Source organism: Struthio camelus, chromosome 11, assembly GCF_040807025.1.
Source record: "Struthio camelus isolate bStrCam1 chromosome 11, bStrCam1.hap1, whole genome shotgun sequence".
NCBI lineage: Eukaryota > Metazoa > Chordata > Aves > Struthioniformes > Struthionidae > Struthio > Struthio camelus.
The window spans coordinates 18,125,129-18,144,709 of NC_090952.1; the positions used below are offsets into that span (position 1 = coordinate 18,125,129).

General features: G+C 37.5%; 1 long non-coding RNA gene across 2 annotated transcripts; it reads left to right on the top strand.

The window, feature by feature from the left end:
- Positions 1-1,239: 1,239 nt before the first annotated feature.
- LOC138068713 (uncharacterized) lies at positions 1,240-18,190 on the top strand. 2 transcript variants are annotated; one of them, XR_011143423.1, is made up of 4 exons: positions 1,277-1,407; positions 11,728-11,851; positions 13,300-13,674; positions 15,367-18,190. It is a non-coding gene; the product is annotated as an uncharacterized lncRNA (long non-coding RNA). The 2 variants fall into 2 exon arrangements; XR_011143422.1 differs by having other exon boundaries at positions 1,240-1,407; positions 13,300-18,190.
- The last annotated feature ends 1,391 nt before the right edge of the window (positions 18,191-19,581 follow it).

Here is a 19,581-nt window from a genome sequence, read left to right on the forward strand (position 1 = left end):
GGTCTCAGAAGCCAAATATCACCAAAACCAAAATGCAACATTATTTGGACAAACATGAAATGAATTTTCATGATATTCTAAGCTGCAAGAAGATGCGGTCCCCTTCACTACCGTTCAATAATCGATAACACTCACTAGGAGAAGTACACTGTGCAAGTACGGTGCACTAGCACTGAAGCTCAGCTTCGGCCATTTCAGCCAGCATTAGTTTCATTTTATCTTCTCAAGTAGTATAATAGCTTCTTATTAGGTTACTCGGCTTAGAGCTTATTTTTAAAATTAAATTTAAGCTATAATAAATTATTGTATAGATTGAAGCAAAATATTATAACAGTAGCTTGCAGACGATGTTATTTCAGTGAAGATGTGTCATAAGTTTAAGGTTTAATGTTTCTCTAACGATAGCTCTGCTGGTTAATTGAAACAAGTACTGTAGAGATATTTTTCCTCTTTTGGCAATTGCTGCTTTTACTAACATTCAAGTGAAAAATAAACATACTTTAGGTACTGGACCCTCCTTAAGCCCTTTTGTAAACGGAATACTGAAATTTCAAAATTAATAATAAATTGAATTAGTTTTCAAAGCACATTTTATCTTTAATGAAATATTTGAACCGAGTTAAGTGAGGCACACACAGCAAATTCAAACATATACGCACACACATGCAGGCACTCTGCTCGCATGGGCTCTCTCTCTAGGTAAAAGGTGGAGGAAGAACCCCCCCATGCTGCCACTGACCAGATCCTCGTTAGTTACATTAATACAATAAACATATGGAACTTCACAGTTTCAACTTAAAACAACGTGTAACCATTTTTTGGAAATGCTGAAGTTATCTTCCATCCCTCAGGTCTGCTGCAGACCTTCAGGAGCAGGGCAAGCCACCAGCGCTGCCTGCAGCCTTCCGGCACCTCCTCGCGCCTACGGTTTTTGACAGGTTAGAAAACGCCACGCAGTGAAACCAAACGGGGGGCGGCAGACGGCGCAGAGCTCCGAGCTGCCCGGCCAGGCCGAGCAGCGCCGCCGGCCCGCCCCCGACCCGCCGCACCAGCAGCGCCGCCGCCGCCGCCGCCGCCGCGCCCGGCCCCCCCCACCAGCGCCGCCGCCGCCGCCCCCGCCGCACCAGCGCCGCCGCCGCCGCCCGCCGCGCCCGGCCCGCCGCGGGCTGTGCCCATGGCGCCACCTGGCGGCGCGCCCCGCTCGCCGGCGGCAGCGGCCCCCGGGCACCGCCCCGCGCTGACGCCGCCTGCGGCGCTTGCGCTTCATGGCTTTGTTACCTCTTCTGGACGGTTTCGTGTTTGCTTTGAGCACCTGCCAGCGGCCGAGGCAACGTAACGGTGTTTCGCAGGTCTGACCAAGTCACTCAGCTGAAGACCATGCCAGGGCTGATTTGGGCTGTTGAAGTGGTGAGTTTGTCAGGTGCACGGAAAACAATATTGCGGACCCTGACATTGTTTACATCATAATATACTTCATTTGTGACTATTTTTATTCTCCATATAGTCTCTAGAACTACTTGTATCCCAATTACTGCAGTACAGTAGTCCATGCATTGACATTTCGTGTTACGTGTGGCCTTCAGACCCATTAACGCTGCCTTCCTGTTTTGCAACCTGATCTCACCTTCAGGGTCCCATTATTTTGCACTGGACAGTAGTTGATGTAGCCACTAAACACCCTTCTTCTGATTATTTCTAAGATGCCACATGCAACTCCTTTAGTCTTTCAAAAGTGTACAATATTAGCTTAGCTCCAAAACTTCAAAATATAATTCCTTAGTGAACGCAGATAGAAAAGTGTGGAACATTTCCTTTGACAAGTACCATTCCACAATGTAATTTACTTATTTATTAACCAATATAAATAAAAATATCTAATCAAGACGTATATGCCTATAATAGCTTCTGATTTAAAGAGAACTGGTTTTAGTGTGAGCTATTTTTAGTAAGGGTCTTGATTTTGGAAGACATGATATACCTTTACCTTATCGCCATTTATATAATGCGATATTCATTATGAAAGCAATTTGTAAAGCACACTCCAGTTTGCAAATGTTTAGTGAGCACTCTTTGGGAGTAACATTACAATGACAAGTCAAAGTGTCCTTCTTACTTTTGAAATGAACAATACAGTCATCTCCTTTTTTCCTGCAAACACTGTCTAAACTTACCTTTGCCTATACGAATGCTTACAAAATAACTTGCTGTTCTTGCTCACCTGTGCTGTATGCTATGTACAAGAAATTCTGCACCTAGAAACTTATCACAGTCAAACAGACTTGGACTAGGAGAAGAATTTTACTATTGTCTGCATAGTTACAAGAAAATCTCAAACTACTCCACCACTTTAGACTATCTAACCGCTTAAAAGAGTTAGTTAAAGAGAACAGAACTTGAGCTATTGTACTAGTTCTGGTTGGTAACTCCAAGCAGTATGACAGTCCTATGAGCCATAATGCCTGAATTTGTTTATGGATTCTTTATCCCAGGCTCTGTCTATAGGCATTAGTTTTGAAAGTCAAAGGCACTGTATTTTAGGAAAATATTAACAGTGAAAAGATTTCAAGCTACTTTTTACGTACGCTTTTTACTTACAAAAGTGTAGCTCATGGAATTTTATATAACTGACTTCTTCGCTGAACTTAAAAAAAAAATCACGCATATTAAAATTACTCAAATTATTTAAAATATTTCCCTTGACTCATACTGCGTATGCAACGTTCTTCTGTTTTTTCTGCTTTTCTGTACATTTTTATTTCTTGGCCTTTCCTTAGCCTCTTGCCACACTATCTACATACTCCTAACTAAATGATACTTGCCTATCTGTCTGTAAGTCTTGTATAAATCTTTCTGCATTTGGTTGCATGGTCTCTTGTTTCTCATGACCCGCCACTCCCCTGCAACTCCGAAACCAAAGAGTGTTCTGTCATTGACTGCATGGTCTTTTCTTTTTTTCCAGACCGTTGGTTTATAAAATGAACAAAATTGGTCCTAATACTGATCTCCTGTAGCACTCCACTAATCACTTTCCTCTTTCCCAAGCCACTACCCACTCACAAATACCCTCTTTGATGTCTCAAAAGATGATTTATCTGTTCACATACCTCAGCTACTATAGTATCAAAATTACAGACCTTGCAGATTATTCTTTTGTGTTTTGCTCTATCAACAGATTTCCTAAATGCTAGGAAAATTATGTCTATGGACCCAATTTACCTCGTTACTGCATAGCAATGATTTGTTAAACATAATCAAATTTTTGTGGCTATTTTTTAACTGTAATATTTCAGGTGCTTCCAGTGGAGTCTGTATAAAAATAAATGGAGTAGGGGAAAAAAAAAAGAAAAGAAACAAAGATTATTCTGTGAGCTAATTTATCGCCAGAACTCAGACAGTATCATGTCTCAACATTTCTCCTACAAGGAAAATTAAAAAACAACCAGTCAACAACATCCCTCACATCTAGATAGAAACATGTGGGCATACAAATCTATGCATAATCCTCCTTTTTGATTAGGAATCTATACTCTGACTCAAATTATAGTAACAACATACACATTTAGTACCCTGGAAAGGCGTCTATTCTACTTACAATACACTTACAATGTATTGTAGTGTATTACAGTCTAGCTTTACTTCTGCTATTCTGATTTTCTGTATTCTACTAGTAATTCCAGCAGTTTTTCCAAACGAAGTACCCAGCTGTTCTGCCCCACAAACTGTTGCTCCCTTTGAGTTCCCCAGCTGATTTCCATGATACAGTTCCCCCAAGTGTGTCAGAAGTGGGCCCGTTTATGGATTGCCCTGGGGGAGAGGAGCTGAAAAGGATTAGCTGTGTCATCCGCACTGGCTGGTGGAGCGGTAATGGATCTTTGCTTCCCAACACTCCTGAGGCTGATCCTGCAGAGCCTTAACTCATTGTTTAAACCTTTATATATATCTGCCTTAGATGATTTTCCTCACTAAATAGGTTGTGATTTTTACGATTTTCATTGCGTTATAAAGACAAACTGTTTTCTGTTACTGTTTTTAACTTGTGCATTCTGCTTGCTTGCATAAGGTCTAATTTTCAGTAAGTTGTGCCCACAATAGTCATACGGCTTTCTCCACACAAGGCTTAAACTTCACTGACGAAAGGCCTGTGTTTTCCACTTCATCTCAGTAGCTACGTCTATTCGTCCATCGTTCTCTGAGTCTTACGTTCAGTTACCGTGCAGCCCTCGGGTTCTTGACCTTGTGTTTAACTGCAGGTGGGAAAAAGAAGGAGCGAAGATAAGTACTCCCTCTGCTCCCGCATCTTTGTGCCTTTCCTGCGGCGCCAGTTCCTCAAGGAGGGCGGAAAGCAGCGTGTGCTCTCGGACGCAACCCTGGCTTCACTGCTGCAGGGGACGGGGAGAGTCACAGCGCAGTCAAAAACTATTCCCCAGCCAATATTAGGCACTATAAAAGCACATCAGTGACCAAACCGCACATGCGTCCTGCACCGCCTACCTTGCATTTTAGTTATCTTATTTCCGAGGGCTGTGACCATCTGTGATATGGCATAGTTCTCTAGGCAGTAGCCACGTAAGATTACATGTATTAAATGCAAATAGTATGCATAGTAATATGCATAAGCATTCAATAGTATCATAATTTGTGTATTTCGCATCTGAGGCAACCCTAAGAAAGTACTGTTGCTCCTATAGCTTATTCCTTAACGCTTGCTTAAGTTGTTCCGCTGTGTGAGACTATGACACGCTATCTCATGGAGTACCAACTCTGAAATCATGGATAAAAATAAAGATTTCAAAAGAGTGAAGAATATTGATGGGAAGGTGTGGTCCTCTGAGCTGCTGACATCCTTTAGATATAAAATAAAATGAAGTCTGGAGAAAAACATAAGTTCTCTTTTATATTTAGTCTGTGCTCACAAAATTCCTTCTTTCTTTCCTTGACTAGTCAGAGACATAAAAATTCTATTACAACAAGAGAATTTGTTCCAGACCCCATCATATGTCAGCAGCGTTCTGATAGCTAAGTGCCAGCACAAGAAAAAGATTAATAACGGGGCAACAACCTCCCTTCGCAACACTTCTGTAAAGGAAAGGCACAGAGAATACCAGTGTAGTAGCCACATACACGCCTCTTGGCTGCTACCTTTTAATTTTTGTTGATTCCAAATGTAAACCTTATCACGAATCCCTTGAATTATTGTCAAAATTCCTGTGGATTATAATGATGTGAAAACTCCACTTCAGCCTTTTTCCCCCAGCCAGAAAATGCATGTGTCACAATACAGAAATTTTTTGGTATGTCAGAGCAGTAACACATCTTCCTGCAAACACAGTGACTACGCTAACATTCTTCTCTCATGCATAGAAACATCCTTAACGCGCTGTCTTTACTTCCCAGGCCCTTCAGCAGGTATTCCTGCTTATCTCTGACAGTAAAACGTATTGTAAATGTGTACATCACATTTTTTTATATTGGAACAGAAACAGATTGTTTCATATAGTTGAAATAACTGTAAGAGAAGGCACAGCAACGCTAATTTACGTTGATCAGGATCTGTACACATTTTCAAATTGTTAAAGAAAGGAAACCTTAGTCTCTTATGTCTTAAAACGTACCACATAAAGCCCAGTCAGACAAAGCTGAAAAAATAGCTGTGCAAGAAAAAAAGGAGTAAGCTGTGCAAGAAAAAAAGGAGTAAACAATACTTAAATTCTTGTCAACTTCAATTGAAGCGGTTGCACTAATTTCTACACTGAGATTTAGAAACACTGCTACATTTAAGTCATGAATAAGAATTAATGGACAGATTGAGGTGCAACGGAAGAACTGATTTCAAGCAAGCCATAAATTCTTAGGCTAGTATGAATTTGAGGGTAGAAAAGCAAAAAAAATCCCTTTTTAATTAATTACATAATTATTAACAGCAATTTTACTTTTTGTAAGACCTTCACAAGTTTTTTCTCAATTTCTATCCTCTACATTACTAATGAAATAATTAACACTGCTCCTAAGATGGTAATAGGCTTGTACTACCAAGGTGTATACACGAGCATTTCTTGCACTCCTGATGATATTACCGGTGTTAATTTCAAGCTCCATGAGAAGCAAGACAACAAATCAATGTTTATCAAATGGAAAGGAAAAAAGAAAAAGCAGAGTTAGTGGGCTGCCTTCTAAAGTGTATTAGAGAGGGAAAGAATTACGAATGGTTATTTGGCAATACTGACAAGCGTAGGAAAAGGCCACTGCAAACAGTGGTGACTGCCCTATTATCAGCGGTGCGGTGCCTGCTCTATTTTTGACCTCCTGTGACCGCACTTGTATGGAATTACTAGAGGTTAATCCTGGCAAAGCAGCAAAAGAGGCGGCTTGAGCAGGCATGTAACTTAGTCCTCCACTAAAACAATTAGGACAGTAGATAACAGCCAAACAAAACCGGTTCTTATCACTTCAAGAGTAAATTACCACAGGGATCAGAAGTTAATAGACAATTCAGCAGCATATGCTTTTTGCTGTGGACATAGACGTTCTGAGCTAGACTTCTGAGACAGTCTCTTATTTTTTAGTCCAAAATACATTAAAGAGTATAAGCAGATGTCTGTACAAAACAAATATGGAAGCCTGGGTTTTGCTAGGATGGAAATTTTCTCGTCACCCATCTGTCTTCCACTTCCCACCACACAGTACTGATGGAGTACATGCCTTTATTTAGTCATAGTCTGATTTTCTGGTATCGAGTATACTTTTAAAGAACCAGAGACAACTTCTATTTCTCAAGTACAGGGCTAAAGAACCCCCAATTTTATGTTATTAAAAACTGAGACCTGCTGAGGATTCTTCCTCACTAAGAAAAATATATTTGTTAGAATCTGATTTCTAAATCAGGTACTAGGCCAAGAGAAACAGTCATCTTACTAACTTTAATAAATATAATACAGTAATATGAAGAAGCCCTTAAATGCCTTTCAGTTTGCAAAAACACCAGAAAAAAAATCTTATTTGACCATTTAAAAAACTCCCTCAAACTACTGCCTTCATCTCTGAAGAAAACAGAATTTTCTTTTCCTTGAAGCATTTAATGGATGCTATCAGAAGATTTTATTACATACATATTAAATTATAGTTTCAGACTTTAGTAATGAATTTAGAGACGCAGTATCTGGTACTATTAAAGCGTAAGTGTCCTCTAGAGATCTAAAAAAATGTTTTAACAATGTCTTTGCCTGAGTGCAGACAGGGCAGAGGATGGGGTTGTGTTGGGTGAACACTATGCAGATAGGTAGCTGTCTTGACAATAAATGACATCATAGCTTTTTAATTTTCCTTGGTGCATCCCTTCTCTCCTATTTCCTCCCCTGGTAAGTCCAGGGCCGACTTGTATAAAAGAACTGAAAGTGAAAAAATAAAAATTAGTATTTCCCGTGCCCCACATCACTTGAGAAATCCTTGACAGACTCTGTATTTACAGAAGACTGAATTGCTAACTTTTAGAATTACAAATAGAGCACCATGCCATATGGTGCTACTTTGCAAATAACTTTCCTGAAAATCACAGATAACAAAAGATCGATACACTAGCAATACCGTTAATCATGTGCAGGATATCTACCCAGGCTTTTCACAGAACTGAAAAAATTAACAGGTCCTAAACGGTGCTTATTATGAACTGCGATTAAATCAGTTCTCCTGTGTGTGTCTTTCTCCTTTCCTTTTTTAACTTTATAGATGATTTCTCAGTCTTTTTTTTTTTTCTGGTGTCATTTTTGGAACCACTTATCTCCCCACTGGCCCTTTACCAGATGAAGACAAGAGCCAGTAAGCTTGACTTCAGCATTTGCCTGTAAATTCTGTGCAAATGAATGAGGCCATGATGAGCAACAGCCATACTACTGTAATGCTGCTGTTTTAAACTAGGTTTCTATTGGTCAAGTGTAGAACGTACCCCTTATTTAAACTAAATGTCTTCCATCCACCATCCTTGTCACAGGACCCAGAATCAGACAGAGTTTGGAGGTGAGTCTGCCTTCCTGTTACTGGACACCCCGAAAGCAACAGAGAGCTTTATCAGAGAACAGCCTGCACTGTTACAGCTTTTAAAATGAAAAGCTTCTCTCTTATTGGAAAACAGTAAAAAATCTAAAGGCTTGGAGAGCAATTTCCTCTGGCACTGTATTTTTCTAAGGTGGATTATTCTCAAGGCACCAGTTTATAGTGACTTGGCAGGTTGTAACAACCTGCACAAAACCTCTGAATCAAAGGAAAATCGCTCCGTCACCACTGGCGACGGGCTGGATATTTGCACTCTTCCCAGCTGTGTCCTACACTCACTCCTTGCTCCTTGCCGTCTCTGCAGCGCGGCTCTCCAGAAGCTCAGGGCAGCTCAGCTGGGCTCAGCACGGGCCTCTTCTCCCCTCCTCTCGCGGCAGCCCGGCCCTTCCGTGCTGCAGTAGGACAAGGCAAATGCTCCTCCTCAGCGCCCTGCCGTGCCTCTGTAAGGGACACAGAGGACTTTTCAGGCATTTGTAAAGTATCAGCTAACAATGAATAAAACAGACACTGTCTATAATAAAACCCCAGGGAGCTTCATGCTATGACTTCAGAAATCCCTTTTCCCTCACCCAAAGAACTGCTTCTCTTCTGGGGCATCCAGAGCATAATTTCCTCCCGTAAATTTATTTTTCACCTTCAGCCAATCTGCACATCCCTCCCCATTGCTTCATGTTTTGAATATAGGTCTGTGTAAGGTTTACACCTACTGATTTCTAGCAAATACAGCCCAGAAATCAATTTTTCAGCAGCACCAGTAACAAACTCCCATTTAACGTAGAGTGACCTACTAAGTTATTTCCAGGGTACACAGACAAATGCAGAGGATTTTGCTTTCTTTGGCCTCTCAAGCTTTGCTTTCCCAATGCATGGACATGAATTAGATATTTTTCTTACTGAGAAATATTGTATCTGTCATTTTTAGTTCTGAAAAATACGAAGACTTTTCAATAATGACAGATACAAATATGAAAAATGTTTCAGTAGTTCCAACTGTGAATTAGTTAAAAATTACAGTACAGTAAGATACAGGCTTTGAATGCCACTGTATCATACTATCATGTACAGAACTGTAGCATCCGCATAACACGCTTCTAGGATTATTTCATTGCCATCTGAAGCACGTATGGAGAGACAGGGCCCGCTCTAATTACAATATTGTAGTTTTGACTGACAGACAATATGTCTACAATCAACTCATTTGAGAGCCATGTGTTGCGACAGTTCCTTGTCCAACTCCAAAGTGTACAGAATCAAGACAAATCAGTGCCTTGTTACTATACACTTATCCCACAAAAAAAAAAATCCTAGAAAACACATGTATACGAAGAACAGGAACATGTGCCAATAGTACCTCAGTTTTTCTGTGTTTTTTCCTAATTGTTAATCTGTGTTTTTGTTCATCTGTCTTTTTGGCCACCATATTTGAGAAACACATATAGAAACCAAACTATTGTTACCAAACCTCCTGAACTTCACTTTTGTTATTCCAAAGCAAAGTCAATTTGAATATGACTCTATTTTTGAGATCACAAGAAAAAAATTCAGTAATATTACACATTTTCCTAATGCACACAAATAGTATAGCTGAGGCTGAAACGATATATTTATTCTGACCTCACAAAGGCCTGCATGAGTATAATTATTATGCAGCATAATATGACAGAGATATCTGTCATTAGTAGAATTTCTGGAATTTTGAACATACATTTCAATAGCCTAAGTGGACCTAGCTTGGCAATTTAGCTGACCCTGGAAAAGAGTGCCTTATGTTCATCTTGTGCAATCTGTCCAGTAACAGATGCACACCATTAAGATGTAAAGTGAGGTAGAGGAGGAGGGGAACAGCAGGAGAAGAGTCAGGCCATTTAGCAAAAGAGCCATGAGTTTCAGTAGGCCAGCATAAAGGAGAATAATAAGCACAACAATGTTTAAATCATTCAAAACAAGTTTCAAGCAACCCTATGATAAACAAATTACTGTTTCCATATTGCATTTACATACCGCAGTGTTGCATTTACTTGATGTCAAATGATATATAAACTTAAAGAAATATCTGTATGTTTTCCTTTTATGGAGAGAGCAAGAGGCAGAAGAGAATGCAATGAGATTAGCTGTAAAAGGGAGCACCGTTACTGATGGAGGAATTTAATGAATTCAAGCAGCTTAAAAAGATACACTGGTGTCATATGGAAAGGTTTTCCTCCAGCATCATGGAACTGGGTTTCCTGAAAGCATGAAGCCTACAGGTGCTAAAGTTCTCCACATTAACAGTTTGTACTGATGACATGTTCAGAAGTTTGAGTTACTTTTCCATAGCAACAGCCATAACCTGTCATATTATTAACTCATCCTTCTTATTACTGGAATTAATATACTGGGAGAGTATTACTGGACAGATCCAGGTTTCCTTGAAATGCTCTCACTTGTATTTTTCCAGCTACCACCTGAAACGTATAAAAACAGGCAACACTTGCAATTAACTGTTTTCTAAAATGTTCAAAATGCCACTTACCAGGATTATCGCAACATAAAAATATTCATCGTCTCTTCCCACAGCAAATGTTTGTATAAATTACTAATTTAAGGCAAATATGACAATTAAGCAGATTTACTAGCCTCAATACATCATACAATTACCAAATGACCTCCTTTTAAAACTTGCCTTCCCTTTCTTTCTGCAGTCAGCACTTACTTTCTTTTAGATACTATGTTTTATTTATTGATACGTATCACCATTTCAGGAATCAGCTCTCCACATTAAATCTTGTAGTGGCATCATATAATTAACACACAAACAAAGCACATGCATATACATTACAACAGCACTCTCAAGGGAGTAAAAAAAGTCTCTTTCAGACTGAGTTTCCAGTAAATAATTAACAGACAAAAAATGATCAGCCCAACTGTCACTGACATGCACCTGTATTTGCAGTCTCAGTAAATGGAGCACTAATTCATTGGTAAGAGATTGGATTTCTCATACTTAAAAGTAGTATCTTTTGCAACAAGACTGATGTCCGCAGATGGGAGAATAATGGTCAAGTTTGTATTTCCCTTGCCTATGGCATGATGTCTACTGTGTGAATAATGGAACAGTACTGTCCAATATTGGAATTATATGGCTTTCATGTCTTCAGAGATACAACAGACCCTAGCTATCAATGCCTTCGGTATATAATAGAGCTAGAAATTTTAAAATCCACTTTATTATAATAAACAGACATAAAACATGGCTCATTGGATAACCCTGGTGTTTTCCAGAAACCCTTCTTATTCACTGTATATTCCTTTGGGTGTCCTTTATAGTAAAAATTATTTAAAAAAAAGAAAAAGAAATAAAAAGCATTTTTTTTCCTATCCATTAGATGTTGCTTTGGGAGCTTAGAAATTGTTTTCAGCTGAGCAAAAGGAAATGTCAGGGATAATTTTGATAAATGTGAGCTATCTCATATTTTCTGTTAACAAGTGCTTTGTGTATCTAATAACATGCACCTGCGATGCTGATTTTTCTTCCTCTTGTGACCTCAAAGAACTAAAAAGAGACTGTACGCTAAAAAGAAGCTAAACCTACTGCTAGGTCAATAACATTAATGAAAAGACTTAATCATATGGAGCTAAAATAAGGCCTTCTAAATTCCCCCATACTCGCTGCCCCTTACTTTGGCTGCATGCTTTTTCTAGGTAATGTTCCTGTTTGCTTCTGCTGCAGCTGAGTACAAAACTGGATCCACAGACGTTGTGTTGCGAGGAACACGCCAAGACACAGCGCTCTCAACTGAGCACTTCTCAGTAACAACCCTTACTGGTAAGCACAAATCCTTCAAATTCATACAAGACATTTAAGCTGTCCTGCTAGCAGTTTTCAAACCGTAGAATAAATAAGTTACTGTGATGACCAATACTTCCGTGTCTCTCAAACAGTCTTACTAAGATGTGATAACTGCCGCAGCATTTAACAAGCCTTTATAATAACTTGTTCAATATTTTGCGAACTATACTAATTCTTCAGGTCTTTATTTTCTAAGTTAAATGCCTTTGCTCATGGAAACTGAGTGTCGGACTTTAAATTCAAGAACATTTACTGTGGCTCCAATCTCTTTTAGTTGCAAACATATTTACTCTCAAGACTGCATAGATTTTTTTGTCATTAGCCATCCTATAGTACAGTTCCCCCCAACGGATGAGCTATGTGCTTTTAAAGTTTGGCGATACAAACTGTCAAAATCTCCTAGATCTGATTAACTTGTTAAGACGATGAGGAAACAGCACATTTTCTTGTTCTTCATATGTGGTTCAGGTTTGGTTCTGTTTTTGGGGATAAGACAATAGAAAGAAACAACTATACCCCAAACAGGAGAATTTTAATGAAAGAAAAATATAATACTTTATTTCTTAAGAAATTCAAATTTCCTACAGAAGCTTTGTCTACCTTAGTGACAAGTAAACAGCCTCAAAGTTTTTATTTTAAAAGGTTTTTTTCATTTTTTATAATGTAAAGGCTCCTGTGAAATTGCAGAATTAGTAATGAGCTCCTTTCAGCCATGTGACAAATACAAAAGAAGTCATTCTTCACTGACTAACCTGAGTAAAAATGAAAATCAGTTTGGTTTCCTGTGAAATAATTTGCTAAACTGAATCAGTAGAATTCCAACCAATAAAATATTTTTCCTTTAGATAACTTCCTCAGCTTTAAAGCAGTTCTTTAAAAAATAGTGAAACATTTTGATGTATTTGATAACAATTTTCTTTCATACAGAGCCCAACATTAAAATACTTCCCAGTTAAAGGAGTATGTCCTATGCTATAGGAATTTGCACAGGCATAATCTGGGGAAGAGACCTCTCTGTCCATTAAAAAAAAATCTTAGTCTATAAACCTCGACCAAGATTCAACGTGTCTATGGAGTCTGGCTGAATAGAAATGTGCTTTTTAAACTAAGTGAATGGAAGTTAAATTGTATATTTTTCCAATCTCTGCTTCTGCTGCCCTCTAAGCAAGGGTGTTTTATTTTAGGAATGCTCTTCTAGTCAACTATTAAAACTGTAGAGCTGTACAACAGGATATAGTCTGTGGGGATTTGTTATGTATAGATGCATCATTTGTCTATGAAATTTGCTCTACTCGTGTTACAGTACTGATGTTGTGTGCATTCTTCCCGTTTCCTCGCTCTTCTGATTTAAGTAAAATGGTAGCTATTGGATTGAATTAATGTATAGATTAGCTATTTTAATGAAATCCTATTTAATGTTTAAGAGAAGTCAGAAGAGGGGAACAAACAGACATCTGGCTTTCTTTTGATGGCGTTTCTGAAGAAGTCTGACTACCCAGCGCTCAGAAATCCTGGAAACACTCAGAATGAAGCTTTACTAGAGACTTGTCCACATGTTGGTTTAAACACTGTCGTCCTAGGCTACTTTTTCTTATGAAGGAAATGTCAGCGTCATCTGCATCACTCACTCGCCATCTCCCCCAAGCAGGTGACGCATAGTTTACAGCCTATACTTACAGATGCATTTGATTTAGGTGCTGTACTAAAGTGGAAGTGTCAAGGTGATTCATCTGTCTGCCACTGCTGACAGCTGTGTTACACGGGGTGCCCTGGGTAGGAGCATTGTTTGGACTGAAGAAGTAGGTATTTCAGTATCAAAGGGAAAGGCTTTCTTTGTCATTACAAACATAGCACTGGCTTTTGACCCGTGTTAACAGAATAGCCTGTATATACATTGTGTTGCATATGCGGAATATGTTTCCAGGATTCTGCCCCTACACCAAGGACTGTGACTTTGTAAACTCGTTTGAAAAAAATCAAGCTCCCATGACGAAATGAGAAAAGGGAAGCAATTACAAATGTATTGGTTTCATAAGAAAGTAAATAATTTGAGCGTTATACTCTTGGATCTGTCGCTTCTTGTTTTAAAACAACATGCACTACTAGCTGAAAATGTTAAGATTATTTAATTTTCCTACAAATCTTGCAAAACATCTATTTTAATTTTAGGGCGTTCCTTAAGTTTCTCAGCATATTTCTATCCACTTATAGCTAATTATTGCCAAGTATCTATTTTGTGTATTGCCACCTTTAATTTTACCAGGCAGCTAGTTTTACATGGCTCTTGTATTAGTAAAACATTTCCTAGATATTTCTGTTTTGTAATCTAATTCCTGTCTTTTCATCCATACATGAAAAATTAACCTTGCTGACCAAATTGAATGATAGGCATGTATTCACATATGTAGTCTAAGGTGTCATTTGTAAAAGAATGAATTATTAGAAGAGTTAATGGCAGCAACCTATGATGATACGGTGGCAACTAAAGCTATTTACCCATCATAATCTCTGCCTTTATGAGTTAAAAATAGTTGTATATTCAAAAGTGATCTGAAATTCAATGTATCAGTTGTTGATGTGTCAGTAATTTATCTGAAATAGTCCATATATTATCATAATATCACCAAAATACTGCAAGCTCATTTAATAGTGTGCTACGCCGCAGAAGAATATGAGTTTCCATTTTAGAAAACAGATTATATTCACACTTTCACTTGGTGTCCTTGATATTTTGAAAAAAAACAACAGAAGACTGAAATTCTAATGTATGGATTTTTAAAGAGCTTGAAAACAATACATCTTGCTATATTAACAGGAAAAATAAAGGCAAAGAAAAAATATTCTTTTCTATATGTAATGGAACTTTGAAAACAATACTGTTTCTAGCCTAAAATGCAATACAGGAAATAATATTAGAACAATTTTAAGTATATATTTGATCAGCTTTGAAATGTAAAGTACAAAGAGAACATTTCAATGATTTTAAAATCCCCACTTTTGGAAATAGTTTGAGTACCCCTCCACGTCTTCCTGAAAAAGGGCCTTATAAACCATAACCAAATACTCTATCATGAGGCAGCTGCATTTGATAGTTCACCAGACAGCTGGCGTTCAGGACCTCCTGGATTCTAGTAAGGCCTCTACATTTGACTTCATTCTCTATTTCAGTTTTCCATCTGTAATGCTACACTTCCCTTTCACTTAAGTGAACTTTACAAACAAAGGTGTATCAGTCTCAGACTGTGTAAGTAAAATCTGGGACGTACTGTGAACCAGGAATTCCTAATTACGGAGCTGTTTGCCAGAGACAAAAAGCTGTCGGACAACTCCGCAGAGCGACGCAGTTGGATCAGTATGTGTAATATACTGGGAGCCATCAAATGACTTTGAAATGCTATTATGATTTTAAATCCTGAAATGTAAGTTAGCAACCTTAAAATACTATTAAAAATGCCTACTATTTCTTTCCTTTGCCGATAAATTTCTAAAAGTGGTTGAAGGATGAGACACGAGAGGACTGAAGAAAGGACGGGCGATACAAGCGGAGAGCGTATAGTGCAGGAACATTCAAACATTTGCATGATTTCTGGAGCTCATTTTCACTGGATGCCAGCAGGACATCAGAATAGTAGGTACCTTATATAAGTCTACCAACGCAAAAGCATGTAAAGTATCCTGTTAAATCTCCAATATATATGAGGAATGATTAGTAGCAAGTTAAAACATTCTTTCTCTAAAACTTACCAGTTGTTCTACTGACCATTTGCTCCGTAATTCCAGCCCAAAATGTACCATTTCTTTTACCATAAGAAAAATAAATAATTTAAGTAAGCAAATAATGTAACTAACGAATGGAAAGATATAGTTCCTGTTACAAGATTAGAATGTTCTTTTGGTAGCAGCTTGAAACCTAAATTTTCTAGTGTGTTCAGTGTCTTAGTTCTTTCAATGAACATTAGATTCAATTTAAACAATTAGCGTGCTTATGTCATTAATAAGAATTTGCACCTTAAGGCAAAGCCAAGCAGCAGTCTATAATATGATGAAAATTATAACGCTGTGCTGGAAAAATAAGGCTGGCGCTGCATTTTTAGAATACCTACAGATGAGGAATCTGGGCATGTGCCATGCTGTGTAAATTTGATCTTGGTGTAACCTAGCATTTGACACAGCCATCCTCTGATATGCCTGCAGGTTAATCAGTTATCAATTACAGTGAGTTTACTCAGAGGCGAAGCCACTAGGTATATTACAATCCCGCAGTTCCTACACAGTATCTCCAGCTGTCATGTGAGAATAGTTACACCTAGGATTAATTGACTAATGGAATAATCTTACTTACGTTTCAGCTGGATTGTCATGACAAAATACAAGTGTCAAATGGGCAATATTCAAACCCATTTCTTGATCAGGGCAATTAAATTTGTGAAAGCAATAGTTTGAAGACGAGCTAACGGTCTCCTCAAATCTACTCTAAGTAAAAAATACTTTTAAAAGTTAAATGCAGTTCAAACTCTTCTAGATTTTTAAGAAAGCTATTTAGGGTTTTGCTTTTTGTACGGAAACAGCTTTGCTATTGAGGTACACGTTTGTTAGGTATATCTAATGTATAATGTAAGTTGTGTTGTACTAATATATGCTAAAATCTCAAATTAGAAACAGAAGTTTATATAGTCTACTGAGGAATCAGGACAAGTTCACAGAAGAGAAATCCATCAAAAGATTATCTAAAAAAAACCCAAACATATATCTGATTCAGGAAGTCTGTGAGTGGCAAACTGTTGACAGATGGGAAAATATTCTGGAGAAGTATCATTCTATGCTTGCTCTAGTCTCATTATAAACATTGGCATAAAATACAATAAAATAATAAAATAAAATAAAAATCTCATCTCAACATGTGTTTTGTTTACAAGGAACAAATCCTGTCCTTAGAAAATCTTGAGGGAAATTTGAAATTATGGTGATAAACAACAACGATGATGACATATTCTTCTGAAATAAGAAAATAAACCTTATCCATCTAACATCGCTGAACATTAATTTTGAAGGTAGATAAGAGATGTTTCACTGCTACTTTCACTTCCCAGTGACATTTAGTTACTTCCTGAATCTACCACTCCCTTTACATTAGAGGGCCCCCTTATTTTCCTGTTCTTCAGGGGGAAAAAAATCTGGTCTTAGACCTCCAAAAATCAAGTATTCAGATGACTGTTTGGTTATAAAATATTACAATAGTTGTTTTTGTTCATACATGCTTATACAAAACATTTTTCCTACGTTTAGCCCCAACGTTTCAGCAAAATCAAAGGAATCAAATACAACATCTGGTGTACAGAAATAACAAGTGTGCATATCTTTCATACCATTTTCAATAAAGAAAACTATTATTCTGACAACCATTCATCACATGCTATGGCTGTTAAAGTAACTAAAATCAATAATAGAGTGAAAATACTTAAAATTCTTTACAAATACAGTAATGACTTCAATTCAGGGTGACAGATTTAGACTGGAAATAGATGAGCGCATATCTGAAACACACTTTTCTTCAACACATCTCTATGCGTGTTCCCTCTATGGTATGCACAATGAATGAAACTCTACTCAAAATCTTTTTACAAACTGCCCTTAATTTTAAGGCACGGAAAATTTTGTGTTGAGACTAAGGAAAGTAACATGATTTGAAAAGAAAGTGCTAAAACTGAAAAACTTCCTGATATTGTATTAGCACAGTATTACTAAAATCAACTTTTTCCTTTTAGCATTACGATGCAACTTATTTAAACTCTTAAGCATATTTAAATATGGCCATAAAATTACAGCACAAATACACTCCAGAATCTTCCCTCTGTTATCAAAGTACCTGAATGATAATGTTTTAATAGGCTGTTTGTGAATGTTTGTGTGTTAATTGTGTAATATTTTTATAGCAGTACCATTAGGCCTGTTTTATGGAATGTATAGCGTAACTTGGCATTTGAAATGGAGGCTGCGCAACACACACATACACACATGCATGAAAAGAAAACTAGACTAAATTGTGGTATTTGCTTCTTAGGCTTATTCAAAAACACATCACCACCCCAGATGTTTTACTATAAAACCCTCTGACCAACAAAAATAATTCTAAACAGACTATACACAGCTTGTTTACATAGAAGTTAAAAATTGTTCAGAATACTGCTGAAAATATCTTTTTCAAACTCTTTCAAACTTTTTAAATTTAATAATTGGCATTTTCTTTAGTTCTATTTCTAAATAGTTCGATACTTGTCTTACTCTCTTACTACTAACCCGCATGCATAAACCACACACAGCAACTCGAATAAATGTACTTCATCCTGTTCTCTAGTTTGTGGTTATGTTTTTTTTTTAAATTTGCATTGCTGAATGAGAAGTCCACCCCCCATTCTGCCCGGAAAGATTTAAGGGATTCGCGTTCTACCATGTCTGCTGTTTTTTTCAAATTAGCATTGGTAGTTGAAATGAGTGGGAGAGGAAATGTTTATTCAAGCTACAGAAAGATGAAAGAGGAGAAGAATTCTTTTACATCTATTTTCCACATTAAAATAGATTTGTCTGTTCCAAATTTAAATGCAAGTAACAGCTAATATATGCCCTAAGTTCTCCCAGATACAAGGCAGTACTGACTGCTGCAGACAATCACTGCAGATTACTGATACTTTTTTCTATACTGAGCGCGTATGAACCCACATCCCTGAGGTGATTCTGAAAACGTTACACAGCATCATCCGAACGCCAAGTCAAACCATGGCAAATCTACGTTTCGTCCTCTCTTTGCACAGAGGTGCCCTTTTGAGGACAGAGATATATTTTCTTGGATGTTTGCACTTTGCTAGGTAAATTCCCAGTACTCAGCAGGGCCAAAAAACGGTTTTATTTAAATTCAAGCTGGTATAAGAGGGATAACTTCTATTTTGATTAAAAAAAAAAAAAAACCCTTCATTAATTCATGAATAACATAGGTAAAACTTCCTCTTAAGGGTATTTTACTTCTGTACAGACTGAATTGTAGTCAATACAATATTTGGACACAAAATGAGAGACATTTAAGGAATTAATACTGGTTAAAATAATAAGTCACATTGCCTAGGATTTAAATGTAGTAATTCCGCTGAAATTTCAGCATAAAAGCAGCTGATTTCAATACTTTTGAGCCAAACTCTTTGCCCAGTAAGAGTTCTGTGAACTGAACGTTATAACAAAGAAATATTTTACTTTTTAATTAGAGAATGAGAATTTGCATGGTAAAAATAGCAAAGCTTTACCTTGGTGTAAAGTGTGCTTCTGAAACAAGGAATTGCAATTTAAGACTGCAATGCTGTAAAGGTATCTTATGAATGAAGCTCTGATGTCCTTTCTTTTTTTTAAAAAATAAATAGATGAGTAAATATAGTAGCTGAAAGCATACTTGAGGAATCTAAAACAAATTTTACATAGAAAACATGAAACAAATATTCATTTTCAATGTTTAAACATATATATACAGCGCGCAAGAGTGTATTTCATCCTAACTGCTTTTGTGTCTGTGTAGTAGCACAATTTAAACGTCTTCCGTGGATTAATTCATGGAAGATAACACTTTGGCTAGAAATTAAATATGGATATAACCTTCTGGCTCAAGATGTCCCTAAAATGCAGACTGCTAGAAGTGTCTCTGGGGGACAAGGCTAGAGTGTGTG